The sequence below is a fragment of the Nelumbo nucifera genome, chromosome 2, assembly GCF_055504915.1.
Source record: "Nelumbo nucifera cultivar China Antique chromosome 2, China Antique-T2T, whole genome shotgun sequence".
Classification (NCBI taxonomy): domain Eukaryota; kingdom Viridiplantae; phylum Streptophyta; class Magnoliopsida; order Proteales; family Nelumbonaceae; genus Nelumbo; species Nelumbo nucifera.
The window spans coordinates 93059772-93078359 of NC_142650.1; the positions used below are offsets into that span (position 1 = coordinate 93059772).

The 18588-nt window shown below is 35.7% G+C and overlaps 1 long non-coding RNA gene across 1 annotated transcript; it reads right to left on the reverse strand.

The window, feature by feature from the left end:
• Positions 1-8436: 8436 nt before the first annotated feature.
• LOC104612008 (uncharacterized) lies at positions 8437-15934 on the reverse strand. Its single transcript, XR_737752.3, has 3 exons — positions 15649-15934; positions 9818-9987; positions 8437-9728 (listed from the first exon to the last, which is right to left on the reverse strand). It is a non-coding gene; the product is annotated as an uncharacterized LOC104612008 (long non-coding RNA).
• Between the last annotated feature and the right edge of the window lie 2654 nt (positions 15935-18588).

Genomic DNA, 18588 nt, shown 5'->3' on the forward strand with positions numbered 1-18588 from the left:
TACAATGTGTCATCTTCAGTGGATGCGGGTTTTGGTCTTCTCTTTGGGAGTTATTGTTACTTCGTATCAGGTATATCCCTCTGTTTCCTTTTGGTTTCAAATCTGGTCTGGTTTTGATTCAAAAACGAACCTTAAAAATGCAGTTTTCTAAATTAGGGAATACGATTCTCGGATGGGAGAGAAAGAAATTTTTGAAATTTCGCCCAACCTTCCTGTAGGGTTCGGCCATCCATATGATGGATCTCCCATCCCTTCAATGGTATCAGAGCCAGGTTCACATTCTTGAACCAAAATCAGACTTGATTTAAACCTGCACAAATAGGCAAAATCGATTGTACCCAATTTGCGTAGATTAGGCTTTTTCTCTGAGAATTTGGTTCTCAGTTATGGGCGAATGATCTGAAATTAATTTTTATTTATCTGTAATAATTATAGAAATCTTCTACCTTTATTTCTTGAATTATGGGTTGTTTGTATGGTGGAGATCGAAATCTTTATTGGCGCCAAGAATTTGCACACTTGCTGCATTATTCTATTCGTTCTTGGTCTATAAATAATTTTTTTTAGACAAAATGTATAGGATTTATTCTAATGTAAATTAATAGAGAAATTAGGTTTTTTCTATTTTTTTCATTGGAAAAAGTGTTGGTTCGCATGCAGGAGAAGAAGACATTTGCGCAGATAGAAGATATGCAATTTGCGATTTGCAAAAAACAAATCTGCAAACTGTGACTAACCACTTTCTTGCAGGTTTGCAGCCACACGAACAACCCACTATTATGTTTGATTGTTCCTACAAGCAGTCCAGCCAATCTACAGCTACCGCCATTGGATCTTATCAACCATCCTTTTATTTTCTTTATTTTCTTCATGTTATTTTTATTTCAACAATCTTTTAGATTTAATTTATGTTCGTTTGTGTGTTTTGCATATCCGAATTCGTCCAGTTCAAGGCTAAGGTGTCTCAAGGGGTTTGAGGGCTAAAGAAGGGAAGGATGCTCAGATTTTGTCAGGAGGGGTTCTTGCAAGCAGTCCAACCAATCTATAGCTACCGCCACTAGATCCGAATTTTGGATCACTTTTATTTATTTCTTTTGTTGATTTCAGCGTTCTTTTATTTCTGAATTTTGATTATTGTTTTGTTTAATTCCGAACATTTAATTTCAGCATTAATAAATTTTATTTTCTTATTTTCTACAATCCCTAGTTCCATTTTCTTTTTATTTGTCCGGAATGAAAAAATAATAATTTTTCCCTCACTTCCTTGTGGCTTTGACCTCTTCCTCACCACGTATTACATTGTTTAAGGTTACGTGAGGATTAAAAAAATTTATAGATTATTAAACTAGTGTTCCGAAGTGGTTAACGATATGCTTCCGAATACACCAGACCCATAGTATTTAAAGACATGAAGAGCACTTTGTTTCATTTATGGTTGCTAAGGTATTTAATTGAAGAAAAATGAGAGCGAGAGCATAATCTTAAGTAAAGCCCGAAATGTGGATTCAAGCATCCAATACCCATTATAGTTTAAGTTTCTTAAGCCTTTTTATCCCTTGTTTCAGAACCATTGCCCTAGGCCCCATTTCGTCCAAGTCAAAAGTCATTCTTGATCCTTGAGAAATTGGTAACTAGCACTGGACATACCTAAGTGGGCTAGCAAAAAAAGAAAAAAAAAAAGAGAAAAAAGAAAAACGAGAAAAGGAAAGAGAGAAAAAAAAAAGAAAAAGAGAGAGTTGATCCTGGTGACCCTCTAAAAACTAAGGGCAAAATAGTCTAAAGAAAAATCTCATTATCAAAAGTTGAATACCAAAGAAGGTGAAGTGATCAATCATTTGAAGTGCGGAAAAAGCACCAATCAACCAAATTGAGCAAATTTAGAGTCATCCCTCTTTTGAAACTTATGATCAACACCCATTCTGAAGAATCATAGTCCCCTTTGTGCAAAATTGAGCAGTTATCTTCTTCTTGAGTTATCCTTCTTAATTGACCCAAACTGGGGAAACCCCCCTTATGATGGTTTTTCTCGATATGAACCTTTGATCAACAATCATTGCATACCCAATGTTTATGTTTTTAAGATTTAAAATGTATTGATCATTTTGTTCCAAGGAGTACGTTGCTACTTTGTCGCTTATCCCAGTCTAGCAAGAATCTCCAAGTCTGGCTACTTTTGAATATCCATTCTTTTGAATCGCATTTTTCATATCATTTCTATTGTATTGGGATTTTCAATCACCCCTCAATTTGTTTATAATAAAAGAGTACATTTTGTTTTCTCAATTGATTGAACGGTTAAAAATTCTAATTGAAAGTCAATCATTACATGATGAATTGCATTTTCTAGTTAGTCATACCATGATTTTTAAATCATCATACTTCTAGATCGTCATATCATTTCCCACCCTATAGCACACAAATCAATATTTGATCATGATAATTATATTCACTTCAAAGTCCCTTGCGGCATCAAAGTCTTTCGTAGCACTAAAGTCCATTACGGCATTAAAGTCCTTCATGGCACCAAAGTCCTTCGTCGCAGAATATCGAAGTTTTAAGGATAATTGCATCATAGCATAGCATGACCTCCGTTAATTGTATCGTGGCTTATTGTGAATTAGATTTAAAAATCATTTGTTAAAGTCACTCATGTGAGTTAAATTTGTTTCAAAGTCCCTTGTGGCACCAAAGTCCATTACAACGTTAAAGTCCTTCATGGCACCAAAGTCCCTTGTTGTTGAATATTGAAGTTTTGTGGATAATTGCATCATGGCATAGCATGACATTTGCTAATTGCATCACGGCTTATCGTGCATCAGATTTGAAAATCATCAATTAAAATCATTTTTAAAAGTTAAGTCTTTTTAAAGTCATTTGTGGCATCAAAGTCTCTCGTGGCACCAAAGTTCATTACGACATTAAAGACCATGGCACCAAAGTCCCTCGTAGCAGAATATCGAAGTTTTGTGTTTTCCTGACTTATAGTGGATTATCTAAATTTTTGCGTTTTCCCAACTTATAGTGGATTATCTAAGTTTTTGCATTTTCCTAGCTTATAGTGAATTATCTAAGTTTTTTTCGTTTTTCCCAAATTACAATGGATTATCTAAGTTTTGTGTTTTCCCAGCTTACAGTGGATTGTTTATTTTTTGTGTTTTCTCGGCTTACTGTGGATTGTTTAAGTTTTGTGTTTTCCCGGCTTACCGTGGATTGTCTAATTTTTGCGTTTGTCGGCTTATAGTGAATTGTCTAAATTTTGTGTTTTCTCGGCTTATAGTGGATTGTCTCAGTTTTTGCATTTTCCTGGCTTATAGTGGATTATCTAAGCTTTGTATTTTTTCGGCTTACAGTGGAGTCTAACTTTTGCGTTTTCCCGGCTTACAATGGAATGTCTAAGTCCTTGCGTTTTCCCAACTTATAGTGGATTGTCTAAGTTTTGCATTTTCCCATCTTACAGTGGATTGTCTCAGTTTTGCATTTTTTCGGATTACAGTCGATTGTCTAAATTTTGTGTTTTCCCGGCTTATAGTGGACTGTCCAAGTTTTTGCATTTTCCCGACTTATAGTTGATTGTCTAATTTTTGCGTTATCTCGGCTTACAGTGGATTGTCCAATTTGCATCATGACTAACATGTTAAGAATCTTGAATACCAAAAGTTCTGTGTTTTTCTGGCTTATAATGGATTGTCTAAGTTTGTGTTTTCTCAGCTTATAGTGGATTGTCTAAGTCTTGCATTTTCGTGGCTTACAATGGATTATCTCAGTTTTGCACTTTCTCGGTTTACAATGGATTGCCTAAGTTTTGTGTTTTCCTGACTTATAGTGGATTGTTTAATTATTGTGTTTCCCCGACTTATAGTGGATTATTTTCAATGTCGCGACATAACACTTTATTTAAAATTATAGCACTACATTGAAGGGATGAGATATCCATCATATGGATGGCTGAACCATGCAGGTAGGTTAGGCGAAATTTCAAAAATTTCTCTCCCCCATGTGGGAATCACATTCCCTATTTTAAAAAACTACATCTTCAATGATCAATCTTGAACCTAAATCGGACCAGATCTGAAACCAAAGGTAGGAGAGAGATATACCTGATACGGAGTAACAGTAACTCCCAATGAAGGTGGAGCAAAATTAGTAGGATGGCTCTTTAGCAAAAACCTAATTCTTCACCAAGAATCTGATGGAGGACGAGTGAGCACGACTTCAGATCACATTTTTTGCCAAAATGTGATATCAAGAACCCTTCTTGATCATTCATACAGGTGGAGATCGAACTGGCAATGGTGGCAATAACAGGAGAAGGCAAGAGCAGAGATGGCGTCAATCCAACTGTATGTTGTTTTCTCTCTTGAATCGGTAAGACTAAAGGATGATTTGGGGTTCGCCTTTCTCCTCTACTTATAGCCTTAAAGAGATGTACTCCTAATCCCATTAGGAATTTCCTAATCCAAATCTTGTATTTGGATCTAGACTCTCTTTAAGAGATAAGGATAATCCCTTATCTTATTTGCAGATAAAGATCAAGCCTCATAATCTAATTAGTAATTTCCTGATCCAAATCTTTATTTGGATCTGGATTCCCTAAGTGGATAGGGATAATCCATTATCCTATCTACTGATCTAAATCTCAGAACCACCCCTCTTTAATTAATCTAATTAAGCCAGTTCGAATTGGGCTTTAGGCTCATTAAGTCCATGTGCTCACTTATCTTCCAAACTACTGCTCAGTTGAATATTCTTGTATGGCGTGGGATCCAAACATTGATCTACACATCAGCCACATGAATTCAACCCAACCTCTATTATAAGGCCTAGCCAAATTCACTGTATGAGACAGTGAACCCCTGAATCCATCACCATAGGCTCTTAATAAGCCCAACATTTACACTAAATGGTCATTGGGTCAAGCCACCTTATAAAAACCCAAGGACTGGGGGTAAATGTAAGATTAGTTCATCAGGTATTATCCTCAATGGTCTTACACTTAACCTCTCAACCCATAATGATCAAACACTGCCCGACAAGAGAGAACCTCTCCCTCGGCTGCAAGGAACAATGCTGCACTCTCTACTCACATGGATCTTGGGAATTAAAACATTTTACAAACATTTTGAAACTATAATATATATATATATATATATATTTTGCAAAACAAATTTCAACGATTGAAATCGGCTGCCGGTAGTCTTGGTTTCTATCAGAGAAAGTGCATCCCCGATCATTACCTTTGTCTGACAAAAGGGCTGATCCTATCACTATGATCACCCACTTAGATGAATTCTCGGACTGTCCCAACATACCCAGGTTTTGAACCCTCTAAGGATCTCACTGATTGGCATATCAAAGACAGTCCAATCCAACACCTAGTGCAGTATCATAATCGAGTCTAGGGGTCAGGTGTAACATTCTAGTTTTGCCCATCTATCTCCAAGGTCCAACGCAATACTGGAATTCTGATCCGATTCAGGGTTTCAAGAAAAACCCACACTACATATACCTCAGGTCTCACCCTGGCAGCTAAGACAAGCCACCCCAACCAACTTGGCGACACATCAATGTCAACTCTGGCAGGATAAATCTCCCCAGATCTATCCAACAGTTGTGAAGATTCTAAACTAACACGAGTCTCATAAGTGTCCAGTTTAAAGGTATTACACAGAAACACACTATAATAACATAAATCAGATATGTACTTTATTTATTTACATTAAATGTCATAATGTACATCATTCTAATTGGAGCTAAGGGCATACACTGTCTAACATACATATTGAAAATGATGATAATGTAAACTTATTAGTAGGTCATTCATTTCCAAGCATATGGCAGCATGTCTAGAAATCTCATAAGCTTTGGAGATCCCACCATTGCAATAAACAATTCCATCATCCCTTAAGGAGAATGGACGAGAATAGTGCATTAAGGAATCATGTGAAACATGCATTGGCATCTATCACACACTTAAAAGCACATTCTGTATTATTGGATTTATCGAGTGTTTCATCGAAAGTTTTAAGCATAGACTACTCTTACATGGAAGAATGTCTCTCGCCTTTCAAAAGAGCAATTATGTTATATCAACCACAAGACCTCTGTCAAGTTTTCAAAATGTTCTACCAAGGCTTTTCAAATTCCTTTTAAAGAACATATGTGTTTGTGTTTCGATTGTGCTTCACAATATGTTCAAGTATTTTATTCCTAAATCACTCTCATTGTTTTCTTTTGTTTAGTTGTTTATGCCTTTGATTGCATTGCAGCATATTGCACTTTTTTAATAGTTCAAAAATTGCATCATGGAATATAATGACTTTTTGCTTGTTTCTCGACAAATAATAGATTTCTGATTGCATCACGGCATATCGTGTATTTTTTAATAGTTTAAAAATTGTGTAATGGCATATCATGACTCTTCGTTGATTTTCCAGCATACAGTGGATTTTCCGTCTTATGTTACAACTTAACTTATTTTTACCATGTCATAAAACAATTTTCATTACTTGTTAGAAAGAAAATGTATTTCCTTATTTGCGCCATAATTTATCGCGCTTTACTATGTTTTGATATGTCTAACAAGCATTGTATCCTTCCCAAGGACACACCTTTCCTCAGGAATCAAGCAATCATGCAACAATAAAATGGCCTGAACATGATGAAACAATGTTGCATGGGAACTCCTTTCCATCTTAATCTTCCTTCCTCGTTCTGCCCCTCTTCCAAACCTATTCTTCGCAAAAATCTTTGTGTACTTCTTTTGCTCTTTGTTGTTTCATAGTTTCCTACCTCACAACAAAGAGGGGCAGTTGTTAGCATCCAATTTTTTCTCGGTCTACCACCTGAACCTCCATTTAACCCTGAACCTCCAATTAGACCATTCAGAAACACCCAAAAACCCAAAAAACCAAACTTTAAACCTAAAAACACTCAGATCCACCGTTAAACCTGTCCTATACCTATCTGACGGCTCCGATTAACCCCCACTTACGCTTCAACCATTAGATCTTACACATCCATGAGACCCATAACCTCCCAAAACACCTGCCTATAAAGTTTTAACCCTAGATTCCCCCATTGATCGTCTATCAAAAAAAGATTCTGTTTCGAAACATCCCGTTGACCCAAATTCCTACAATCTTGACACTCCAAACTGATCAGGCCTCACCATCAGATCCCAGACACCCCCAAATACCCACCTGTAAAATTTCAGCCCCAAACACCTCCATTTACCTTCAATCACACATTTCATTTCGAGTGTACGGATTAACCAAATCGAACCCTCTCCAGATCTTCCCAATTTGGGCCTATTTGGGCCAATCTAGCCCTACCAATCAACTCGGAATGTCCAAAAACCCTACCCTGTGAAATCTCATCCTAAAACACCCTCATTTACCCTTTCATCTAAAAAGATTCTGTTTTGATCAATCTCATTGGTCTGCACGCATCAAAACCCTTCTCAACCATTAGACCCATCTCAACCCCCCATTTTTTTTACCCGAAACCACCAAATATTGAAACAGGAACCCAGTCTGAGCCCTTGGACCTGTTTGACCCAATTTTCTCAAAATTACAAAAACACCCCCAAATTTTCCTAAATTTATAAAATTATCTCTTAGCCCTAATATAAATTCTAACCTAACTCTTTATTTTCCCTAATCCGAAACTATTCCTCTTCTTCCCCGTTCGAACCCAAACACAGAGCGGCGAGCAGCGACAATCTCCCCTTCGTTCGAACCCAACCGAGTGGCAGCAGCAACCAACCATCTCCCTTTCTCTCTTCTCCTCCCCTTGCTTCTTCTTCCTCTCCTCCTTTTCAAATCACTTAGAGAAACACTGTTCATCTTCGTTTTTCCTTAGAGACCGAATACAAACAACAACACTTTCTTCTCTAGTTTCCCTCTTCAGCGACTTCTTCATCAAAAAGAGCAATTCCTTCAATTCTCCATACATGTCCACCTCCAAGCAAACCATTGCAATTAACCCCGGAGATACGTTCCGATCTGTTGAAGTATGTCTCTAGAATTTGTCTTACTTTCAACAGACCTCTGTTTACATTCCGCAAAAGTCATGGCTGCTCAAAGTCTCTTCCAACATTTTGGTTACTCCCCTCGGTGCATCAATCATCCGAGTTATTAGTCACAAATTACAGCAAATCGGCATTTCCCCTGTGTCGCCCATTAAATTCAGTTGAATGAGAAAGATGAGAAGCTTCGAATCCTAATACATAACCCCTATGGTTCGATCCTTGTCTCCATTTGGATAGAGCCATCAACAACAGTAACAACTCTATTGCATCGCTTATTTTCATTCATAGATTCAAGGAAGTCATCTACTTCTACAACACTGCTCGACTTCTATCATATTCCTTCTGCAGTGGTCTACCTTCCCTACTTCATCAATCCATTTGCTCCGTCGACTACTGATTTCCACTTGTTTTCTTTGGTTGTGTTTGACTATTTTCTTCATATCTCTAATTGAGAGGAAAGAGACCGAGCTATTTCAAACTCCAGTAAATCTAGGTATCAGCCCAGATTGTTTTATTCAATTCCCCTCTTTTAGATATGCAGATTTCATTTGAATTAGTAGTTTTATTTTGTTTCTTGTTTTTTTATTTTTTTGTATTATTTTTTAAATTGAATCTATTAGTTGAATCTCAGTTCTCTCGATCAGTAGTTTTTGTTAATTCTATATCAAATTTCAAAGTTCCTTCAAATAGAATAGTTGAAAATAATGAATACTAGTTGATCATTTGGTTCCATCTGTTCACATGTGTTTTATGTTTTTTTTTCCATAATGGATAATTTAATACTAGATTTTGTTATGCCAGTTGAGTCAAATAGCTGTATGGTTTCATTTTTGAAATAGATGAAATAAGGATTATTAGTTGATTAATGGCAAAGTAATCATAATGATAATAGATAAATAAATAGATGGTGTGTGATTCTTGTGTTAGTTTATTCTTGTTTTGTCTCACTTGGTAGTGTATTCTTAATTAATTGAAGTAGTATTTGTTCGTGCTCGTGCTTGAATGAAATTCCCATTTAGGCTTCACTGATTGGACCCGAGAAAGGGGTGCCTAATCCCTTCCCCCTCCCATCCGAATCTTACCCAAACTGGTTTAGACTAGTGCCTTGGGTTTTAGAGTCACTATTAAAACAAGGCATTTTAAAAATCATTCTCGAATGTCCCATCACCTCCATTTCCATAACTGATGGGCGGCAACTCCATTTCAACCCAAGTGGCAAAGTGAACTGTTTTCCGATGCTCACAACATTCTAGGTGGTGATTGATTTGCATCCCCTAAATGACACTTGTTCACTAGTTGGAACACATGCATGGACATGTGTACCATCTATAACTCCAACACAATTTTGCAAAGAGAGGAAGAAATGCAAAAGTTTTGTTATTATGGTATATTGAGAAGTAAAACACCCCACAATTAAAATAATTTACCTCAAACCATGGATAATACTTCGGATTATTGAGAATTTGTGGTGGAACAACTGTCATATCATTAGGTTGAACAATTTCTTTGTCAAACTCACAGATGGCTTTCAAAGCATTGTTAAAGTGTCGTGAAATTGTTTCACTAGAATGCTGAAAATGGTCTATGGAATTCCGGTTTGATTTGTTGTGCCCTATCACTTGCAATAGAATCCCAACCTGTTCATCGGCTGATACATATCGACTGTCTTTCACTAACCCTCTCGGTCTCAATGAGGCCACTAATCAAAGAAACACTATTGGTGTCAGTATAAACATATCCAATGATCTAGTGCCACCATTGTAGATGACATTCTTTAAATATTCTAACCTCATCAATATGTCATCATGGTAGGGTGTCCTAGGAATTGGCATCTCTTCTTTCTTCAATTCTCTCGCAATGAGGACATTTGTCATCACCCATTGCTCTTCATCATCAGCTACAACAATTAAAACTTCTTGCAACACTGCCATCTTGTCTGCGTTGTCAACCATTTTGATCTGGCATATGAATAACGAATGACTATAAGATACCTATCAAGTTTGGATATTGATGTCGAATGACATATCTCATGGTGGTGACCCATAAGCATACATTGACATCTACATAATGACAATCAAACACATGTTTCCCGTAACCTACAATACCATCCCTTTGATGGTGCATATGGGAAAAAGAAACATACATAAAAATATACCCGTCCATTCATTAATCATCAACCTGCCTCAAGCCCATAATCTTATCTCAAACATGTGACATATATCCATACATATCTACCCAATGCATCCATTCACCATGTACCTATGTCAAGTGTAATCATCAAGGAAAAAAAGCATACAATTAAGAGCAAATAAAACTGCATTCATCATACATCTCTCCCTAATCCATTCATTCACCATGTACCTATATACCCATAACAACAAATGAGAACAAATAAACCTACATTCACCAACATCTACATCCATTCAACATATAACTATTATAACCATAACAAAAAATGAGAGGAAAAATATATAAACCTGTCTTCACAATATGTATATATCAAACCATCCATTTACCATCAAAAAAGCAAACCACCAAGTCATATGTATTTCAAGTTTAACCATCCAAACAACCATTTTCTCGTACAAAAACCAATCAAAAGCTACTAGTCAACTTTTTGAAAGTCAAACAACTACCATGTTCAACGATTTATGACACTAATCACCCAATTCTTCCTGAGGATGGGGGGCATGTTCAGAAACCACTCTCTTGTATCTAGGTTTTGGAAAACCTCATATAGCTTGGCATAATCATTATGATCAAGCCCTTCAATGGTGTTCACCTCTGCTAACACATAGGACATGGATGTTGGGCTATCTGCCCTCATTTTCAATCCATTTATTGCCTCCACCAGCCTATCAAACCTCTTAATAGCTTATGTACTCTGATTAGCAATTACTTCACAAAACTTTGAAGGTCTCTTCCTACGTGGAGTTTTGGTGCTTGTAGCAGAAACATGGTCAGTGTCAACATTGCCTAATTGATCAACTCCTACTGATGGTTGTTGGATCTCATCAACAGGTGGGTCAGTTATGATTTTTCCCTCATCTCGGCGAGAGGACTCTACACCTCATGCCAATGATGCTAAAAACCTTCTAGTGGGTGTTGTTCCCCCAAATATGACCTCTAGGTTGTTATACTCTAAGCAACCCACATTACAAAACCTTTTGGCCTTAGGATTAGCCTATAAAAAAAGGCATTGGGACACCAATCAATTTATAGGTAACGTATTGAATTTAAAAATTTTAAATAAAAAATCACATATGTTTAGCAAATACCAATAAATAGTTATCCCATGTCTCTGGTGAGGCTACAATCATTTGCTTCTCTTCATCCCAACCAAATCAGGTTTGCCCAAACCTCAGCTTTGTAAATTCCTTATATACCTACTCTATAAATCTTGTATCCTATTACTAAATGATTTCATATTGAACTTCAGCCCAAATTGTGTGAAAAAGCTCTACCTCACCTCTTTCCAAGCAACTTGTTTCAGACAACCTGCTACCATCCCCCCACTCTGGACTTGTTGTACAAGTAAATCTATGAAAACATTTTCTTGTGCAGGTGTCCAGATTGCACTTGTGGTGGGGGCATTTTCATATGATACATGTTAGACACTGTATGCCCTTAGCTCCAATCAGATTGATGTAGATTATGACATTTATTGTAAATGAATAAAGTACATATTTGATTCATGTTATAGTGGTGTGTTTCTATGTAATACCCTTAAACTGGACACTTATGAGACTCGTGTTAGTTTAGAATGTTCACAACCATTGGATAAGTCTAGAGAGATTTATCCAGCTAAGGCTAACACTAATGTGCCGCCAAGTGTTGGGGTAACCTTTCTCAGCTGTCAGGGTGAGACCCGAGGTACATGCAGTGTAGGTTTACTTGAAACCCTGAACCGGACCAGATTTCCAGTATTGCTCTGGACTTTGGTGATTAGTGGGCAAAACTAGAAAGTTACACCTGACCCCTAGACTCGATTATGATACTGCACTAGGTGTCGGATTGGGTTGTCTTTAATATGCCAATCAGTGAAATCCTTACAGGGGGTCAAAACATGGGTATGTTGGGACAATCCGAGAATTCATCTGAGTGGGTGATCATAGTGACATGATCAGCCCCTTTGTCGGACAAAGGTAATGATCGGGAATGCACTTTCTCTGTTGGAAACCAATACTGCTAACAGCCGATTTCAATCGTTGAAATTTGTTTTACAAAATATATTTTATATACAGTTATAAATATATATATATATATATATTATGGTTTCAAAATGTTTGCAAAATGTTTTAATTCCTAGGATCCATGTGAGTAGAGAGTGCAACACTGTTCTTTGCAGCCGAGAGAGAGGCCATCTCTTGTCGGGCAGTGTATGATCATTATGGGCTGAGAGGTTAAGTGTAAAACCATTGAGGGTAATACCTGATGGGCTAATCTTTCATCTGCCCACAGTCTCTGGGTTTTTATAAGGTGGCTTGGCCTAGGGACCACTTAGTGTAAGTGTTGGGCCCATTAGGAATCCATGTGATGGGCTCAGGGGGTGTACTGTTCATAACATTGTATTCGACCAGGCCTTGTAACAAAGGCTGGGCTGAACCCATGTGGCTGATGTGTAGATCAATGTTTTGGTCCCACGCCATACAAAGAAGCCCAACTAGGCAATAGTTTAGAAGCATACTAAGCACTAAAACTTCATGGGCCTAAAGCCCATTTCGAACTAGACTGATTTGATCAGTTAAATTAAGGGGTGGATCTGAGATTAGATTAACAGATAGGATAGGGTCTTAACTCTATCCACTCAGAGAGTCTAGATCTAAATGAGATTTAGATCTGAAAACCTCCTAATAAGATTAGGAGATGGCTGATCTAATCTACAAATTAGATAAGGGTCTACCCTTATCACTTAAAGGGAATTCAGATCCAAATATGATTTGGATCAACAACTCCTAATGGGATTAGGAGTTGATCCCTTTAAGGTTATAAAAGGAAGAGGGGGTGGCAGCCTATAAGAAAATCACATCCTCAATTTCAGAGCAAGAGTTACAGAAGAGATAATAGCATCCAGTGAGACTGCGTTATTTTCTCCTTGCCGCCTCTTTCCTGCCGCCGCCATAACTGCCAGTTCAATCTCCTCTTTCAAGCGGGAACGATCAAGATTGGATCTTGATATCAACCTTTGGAGAAAGGCTGATCTGAAGTTGTGCTCACCGCCTCCAGTGAATTCTTGTGAAGGGTTCGGTTCGTTGGACGAACACTACTGGTTCTGCTCCATCATTCATTGTGTCATCTTCAGTGGGAACAGTCTTTGGAGTGTTTCTTTGGGCGTGAATACCTTCGCCGGAAGATATTGTTTCTCCGTATCAGGTATATCCCATCCTGCTTTTGGTTTCAGATTTGGTTCAGTTTAAGTTTCAAGATTGATCATTGAAAATACAGATTTTTTAAACCAGGGAATGTGATTCCCATATGAGGGGAGAGGAAATTTTTGAAATTTCGCCCAACCTACCTGCAGGGTTCGACCATCCATATGATGGATTTCTCATTCCTTCAATACATTAGTTACACTATTTACCATCTAGTCATCATCAAATAATCTTTTGGTTATTGACACAATTTTGTAAAAATTTCCATAAGAATATCCAAGATACGGTTGAGACACGGATGGTATTGACATTCAATCACTTTTTGCCAATCAACTAATACAAAATACAAGGTTTGATGGTTGTACGAGTCACCTGAAGTAGCTATTCCCTTCTGTAGTCCGTAAGTGGATAAGATTTATGATCCTCCAAGCAATAACAATAGTACTTTGATAGCTTCAGCAAATTGCTAGTACAACCCACATTAATCAATATGTACAAATCATACACTAAATAACAAAGCAATAAAGAAACTCGTAGAATAAAACAAACACGTGCTTGTTGCTAGTGTATATAACTTCTGCATAAGTCATTCATATTTGTCCATCCCTCTCTATACCTCTCAATCCTTTATGTCCCTCACTCTCTAACAACCATACACTCTTTCTTATCTCACCCCCCATCTCCTTGTCTATCCCTCATACTATTTCAATGTCTCTCTAACTCTTCTATCTCCACATCTCTATCTCTTACCCTATAGATCAACCACATACCCCTCTCTCCCTAAATCTATCTCCACATCTCTCTCTCACTCTCTCCCTCCCCCTCACTAACTCTCTCCATCCATAAGCTACATGCCCACCACCATTCAGTCACGTTATAACACAATAACAGTCATCATGATCCTATTATCATAATAGATGTTTGGTGATGGTATGATTATAGTATCATAGCAATCCTAGTTATACTCACTGTATTCTACTTGGTAATAAAACTTTTTTTGGTGGCTTATTGATGTGATTTTCTATACCTTTGTAGTAACTTGGTTATTATTTTCATGGCATTGCAGGTGGTTCAGTTAAATCAAAGCATGTAAGGTTAGTATTGTGCTCCCATGTTTGGAGTCAATAACCTTCCTAGTGTTGATATGAAAATAGTTGTATTGTTTTTTTTTAGCCTTAAGAAATAAGAAATATTATTCTGCACTACTGTAATATAAGTGAGTTTGTGCATGTATGTATATCTGAGAACTCATTGTCTCCGATATCTGAGAGCAGAACCTGGTGATAGTGTACAAGTTGATGAGCCAATTTCTTTGTTCATTATTGGCAATTTGTAGGTAAGGAAGGCTAGCTACCTATAGTTCCATTGACTTGAATCCAATTAATAGATGTAATGTGAAGAAAATTAAAATAAAAAAAAAAGAAAATTGCTTCTAATATACAATAGTTAAACCAAGATAAGAAAATTTCTTTGTTCATTATTGGCAACTTACATATTATGAAGATCTCTCTTGTATTTGATTAATTTCTTTGTTCATTATTTGGCAGTTTGTAGGTAAGGAAGGCTAGCTACCTATAGTGCCATTGATTTGAATCCAATTAATAGATGTAATGTGAAGAAAATGAAAATTAAAAAAAAAAAAGAAAATTGCTTCTAATGTACAACAGTTAAACCAAGATAAGAAAATCATATACAGGACTATAACCTCTGCTTAAAATGACTTGCATATTATGAAGATCTCTCTTGTATAGCCTCCTCTGTGACTGTAAATCTTAAGCCAAAAGCCATCCATCCATTATCAGAACATTATAGATGAATATAAGCATAAAAAAAACCAGTGATTTCCATATCAAACCACAGACCACATTACAGATGACATATAAACACACACAAAAAAAAAAAACAGTGATTCCTATATCAAAGGATAGACCACACTACAGATGAATATAAATACAAAAAAAAAAGAAAAAATCAGTGGTTCACATTAACCCATATCAAACCACAAACCACATTATAGATGACATATAAGCACAAAAAAATCAGTGATTCCCATAACAAAGCACAGACCACACTATAGATGAATATAAAAACAGAAAAAAAAAAAATCAGTGGTTCACATCAATCCATACGTAACACAACAAATTTGACTAGCAAGAAAATGGAATTGATTTGAGATGGACCTACGCAAATAACAACCGATGAAACAAAAAAAAGCCCTAACAATACATATTAGGATGTGAGTTATACCTACACAAACCACCAACCAAATGACGGACGACCGCCGCCGCGAGAAAAACAAGCACCGAGTGAATTGTAATCTCCTGTAAAAAGGGGGAAAATAATTAGTGGAATAGGGTGTGGTGAAGGCGGCGGTGGAAGAGAGACGAAGCAGGGGAGATAAAGGATGGAAGCAGCGGCGAAGGAGAAGAAGAAGAAGAAGAAGAAGAAGAAGAAGAAGAAGAAGGTGGAGGAAGAGGGGGAAGCAAAAGAGCGAACTTGAGTTACGACCTAAGAGAGATGCATGTGCAATGAGGTTTTTGGGGGGTTTTCATTAAGAGGCTATTGTTCATAAAATTCGCGTGTAAGCTTCAAACACGTATGGCGAAGCTCCTAGAGGGCGTAAAAGCCCAAAAGCTATGATCTAGCTTCCCTTAATCAAGAATTTAAATATTGATATAATACATTTGATATGGGGTGTATTGTATTGGTGTCGGTTAGTAACGATACGAGATATGTTATGAATACAAGCGTATCCCATTAATTGTTCATACTAAAAGGATACGGGTGCATATCGGCCTGTATCACATTGTATCTGTCATACGCATGATACACATTGCGTCTATTTAGTAATTTCCATTAAAAGTGCAAATGAATTGATTCAAACTCGAATCACCTCACGCGCATTTAGAATTTGCTACATTTCTAAACCAGTAAGTCACGCGTCATTTTGTGATATAAAGTAAAATAAAATAAATTTTATTTAACTTTTTCTGTTCACGTGCAATTTAAATAAAAACACATATTTATATTTAACAATTCTAAATAAAAATTAAAAATATTATTTTATAAACTAATAGAATAAATAATGTATCAAATCCACATTTATATAAAAAGATGATTTTTAATATCAAGAAATTTATACAAGCATAATATTAATAATAGAATAATTATTTTAAAACTTAAAATTTATAAATTTGCACATGATATAAATCTTAAATTTTTTATATACTTTTTTTAGTTATTAACTAATATTTTAATTTACATTAATAAGTAATAACACCATATTTATTATTTACAAAAAAAATAAAAATATTATATACAAAATATTGAAGAATATAATATTAAATTGAATCTATCAAATCCACTAATCTACATTTATTTCAAAAAATGATTTTTTATTTCATAAAAATTATATAAATAAAAATATTAATAATGGAATAATTATTTTAGTAAATAAAAACTATAAATTTGTATATGATATGCATCTTCAAAATTTTAACAAATTTGATATTCTTTAAGTTAAGATTATAATTATTATTTGATATTTTAATTTGCACTTGAAAATTTAATATTTAGTTGACTTTTCTTAAGGTTAAAAAATTAAAATAGTAAAATAAAAAATAATTGATATAATAATTAAAATATAATAGGTGCATATGTTTAGTGTCTTGGACTCTTGAGTGATGCACTATAAACAAAATTATGCATCCCAGTTCATTAATCATAATATATTTCTTCATATATATATATATCCTTAATATTTACATTTTTATGTATATATAATATTTTGTGATCATTTTGATCTTAAATTTAGTGTTATTAATATATTTATGAAATTTGTATGTATTTCCCTAGCATATCCATGCGTTTCCATCTTTTTTGTCCGTATCCATGTGTTTCCAAAACATATCCATATCTGTATCTGAGTCATCCGATACGATACGCGATACCGATACTTTAATCCCTACCTGAAATCAACCCAAAATGGGTTTCTCGCGTCTTTTCAGCACTCCATCTTTTGGTGGCTAAATCTTTTGTGAACCAAACGGGAATAGACTAAAAACCGGTCTTCCGGACTTCTAAATAGATGAAAGACCATGTGAAAAGACATGCAAAACAGGCCCTTAATTCTAAGGTTAAAAGAGTTGGGTTGAACTTCAAAATCTAGGATGTTTTGGTGAACTAGGTTTAGTTGGGGGCATCTAAACTTGAGTCTAGAGCTCAGTTTTGAATGGGGGATTTAATGAGAGGTATTTTGAGAAGATTTTATGTACAATTTTAAGGGGTGAAATATCATCTTTTAGTTATGTTCGAAATCTTAAATATTCAAGGACAATTTCAATCTTCCTTGAATATCTTCTAGTTTGTTTGCATTCTAGACTCGAGATTCTAGATTCCAAGTCATTTTATTTTGGGATCTTTTGCTTGGTATAATGGCCATTTGAGTTTGGTTTCTTTTAGTAGGCCAAGTATCCCTCCAAATATCCCTCTTTCCATCATTTAGTGCCAGAAATTTCTGGTAGCTTACTTGAACTGTTCAATTGATTCTTGTTGGTTTCTCTTTGGTTCAACAACTTTCTACAAGGCATATCTTGAATATTTTTTAGGAGTTTTGATCTCCTAACACTTGCATTCAAGATCTTTGTTGATTAGGGCGTTAATAGTTATTGTTTAAAAGTAATTATGGAAATAGATAAATCAAAGTTCATTTCATGAAGTGTGATGGTTTGAACTATAGAATGTGGTGTTTCCAATTCTAGGGTTGTATGCTATGCATTTATTTTACTTTATTTTATTTCTTTTTGTGATGGGCCTTATGATCTTTATGTAGGTTGTTTGGTATTTTGCCCACTAATTAGGGGCATTTATATAATTGTATATATCTTTGCCCCATTTAATAAAACTAGGTCTTTGAGGATGGAGGCATTCAGCCATTTATTCGATACGCTCTTCTTCTTCATCCTAGTTGCATGCATGAAATCCTAGAAGGTAACGGTAATCTCACCCTCAAATAAAAAGCAAATCGATTGTTATTACTTGTAAGTTTTCCATTCTTTTCTTTCTATATTCTGAAAACCCCACCCTTTTGTTTTACTTTTACAGCGGATAATTATGATTTAGTTTATTAATTTTCAAAAGAAAAGAAAGATTATCAGATAAGTAAATGATGGTTGAAGAGTAGTGATC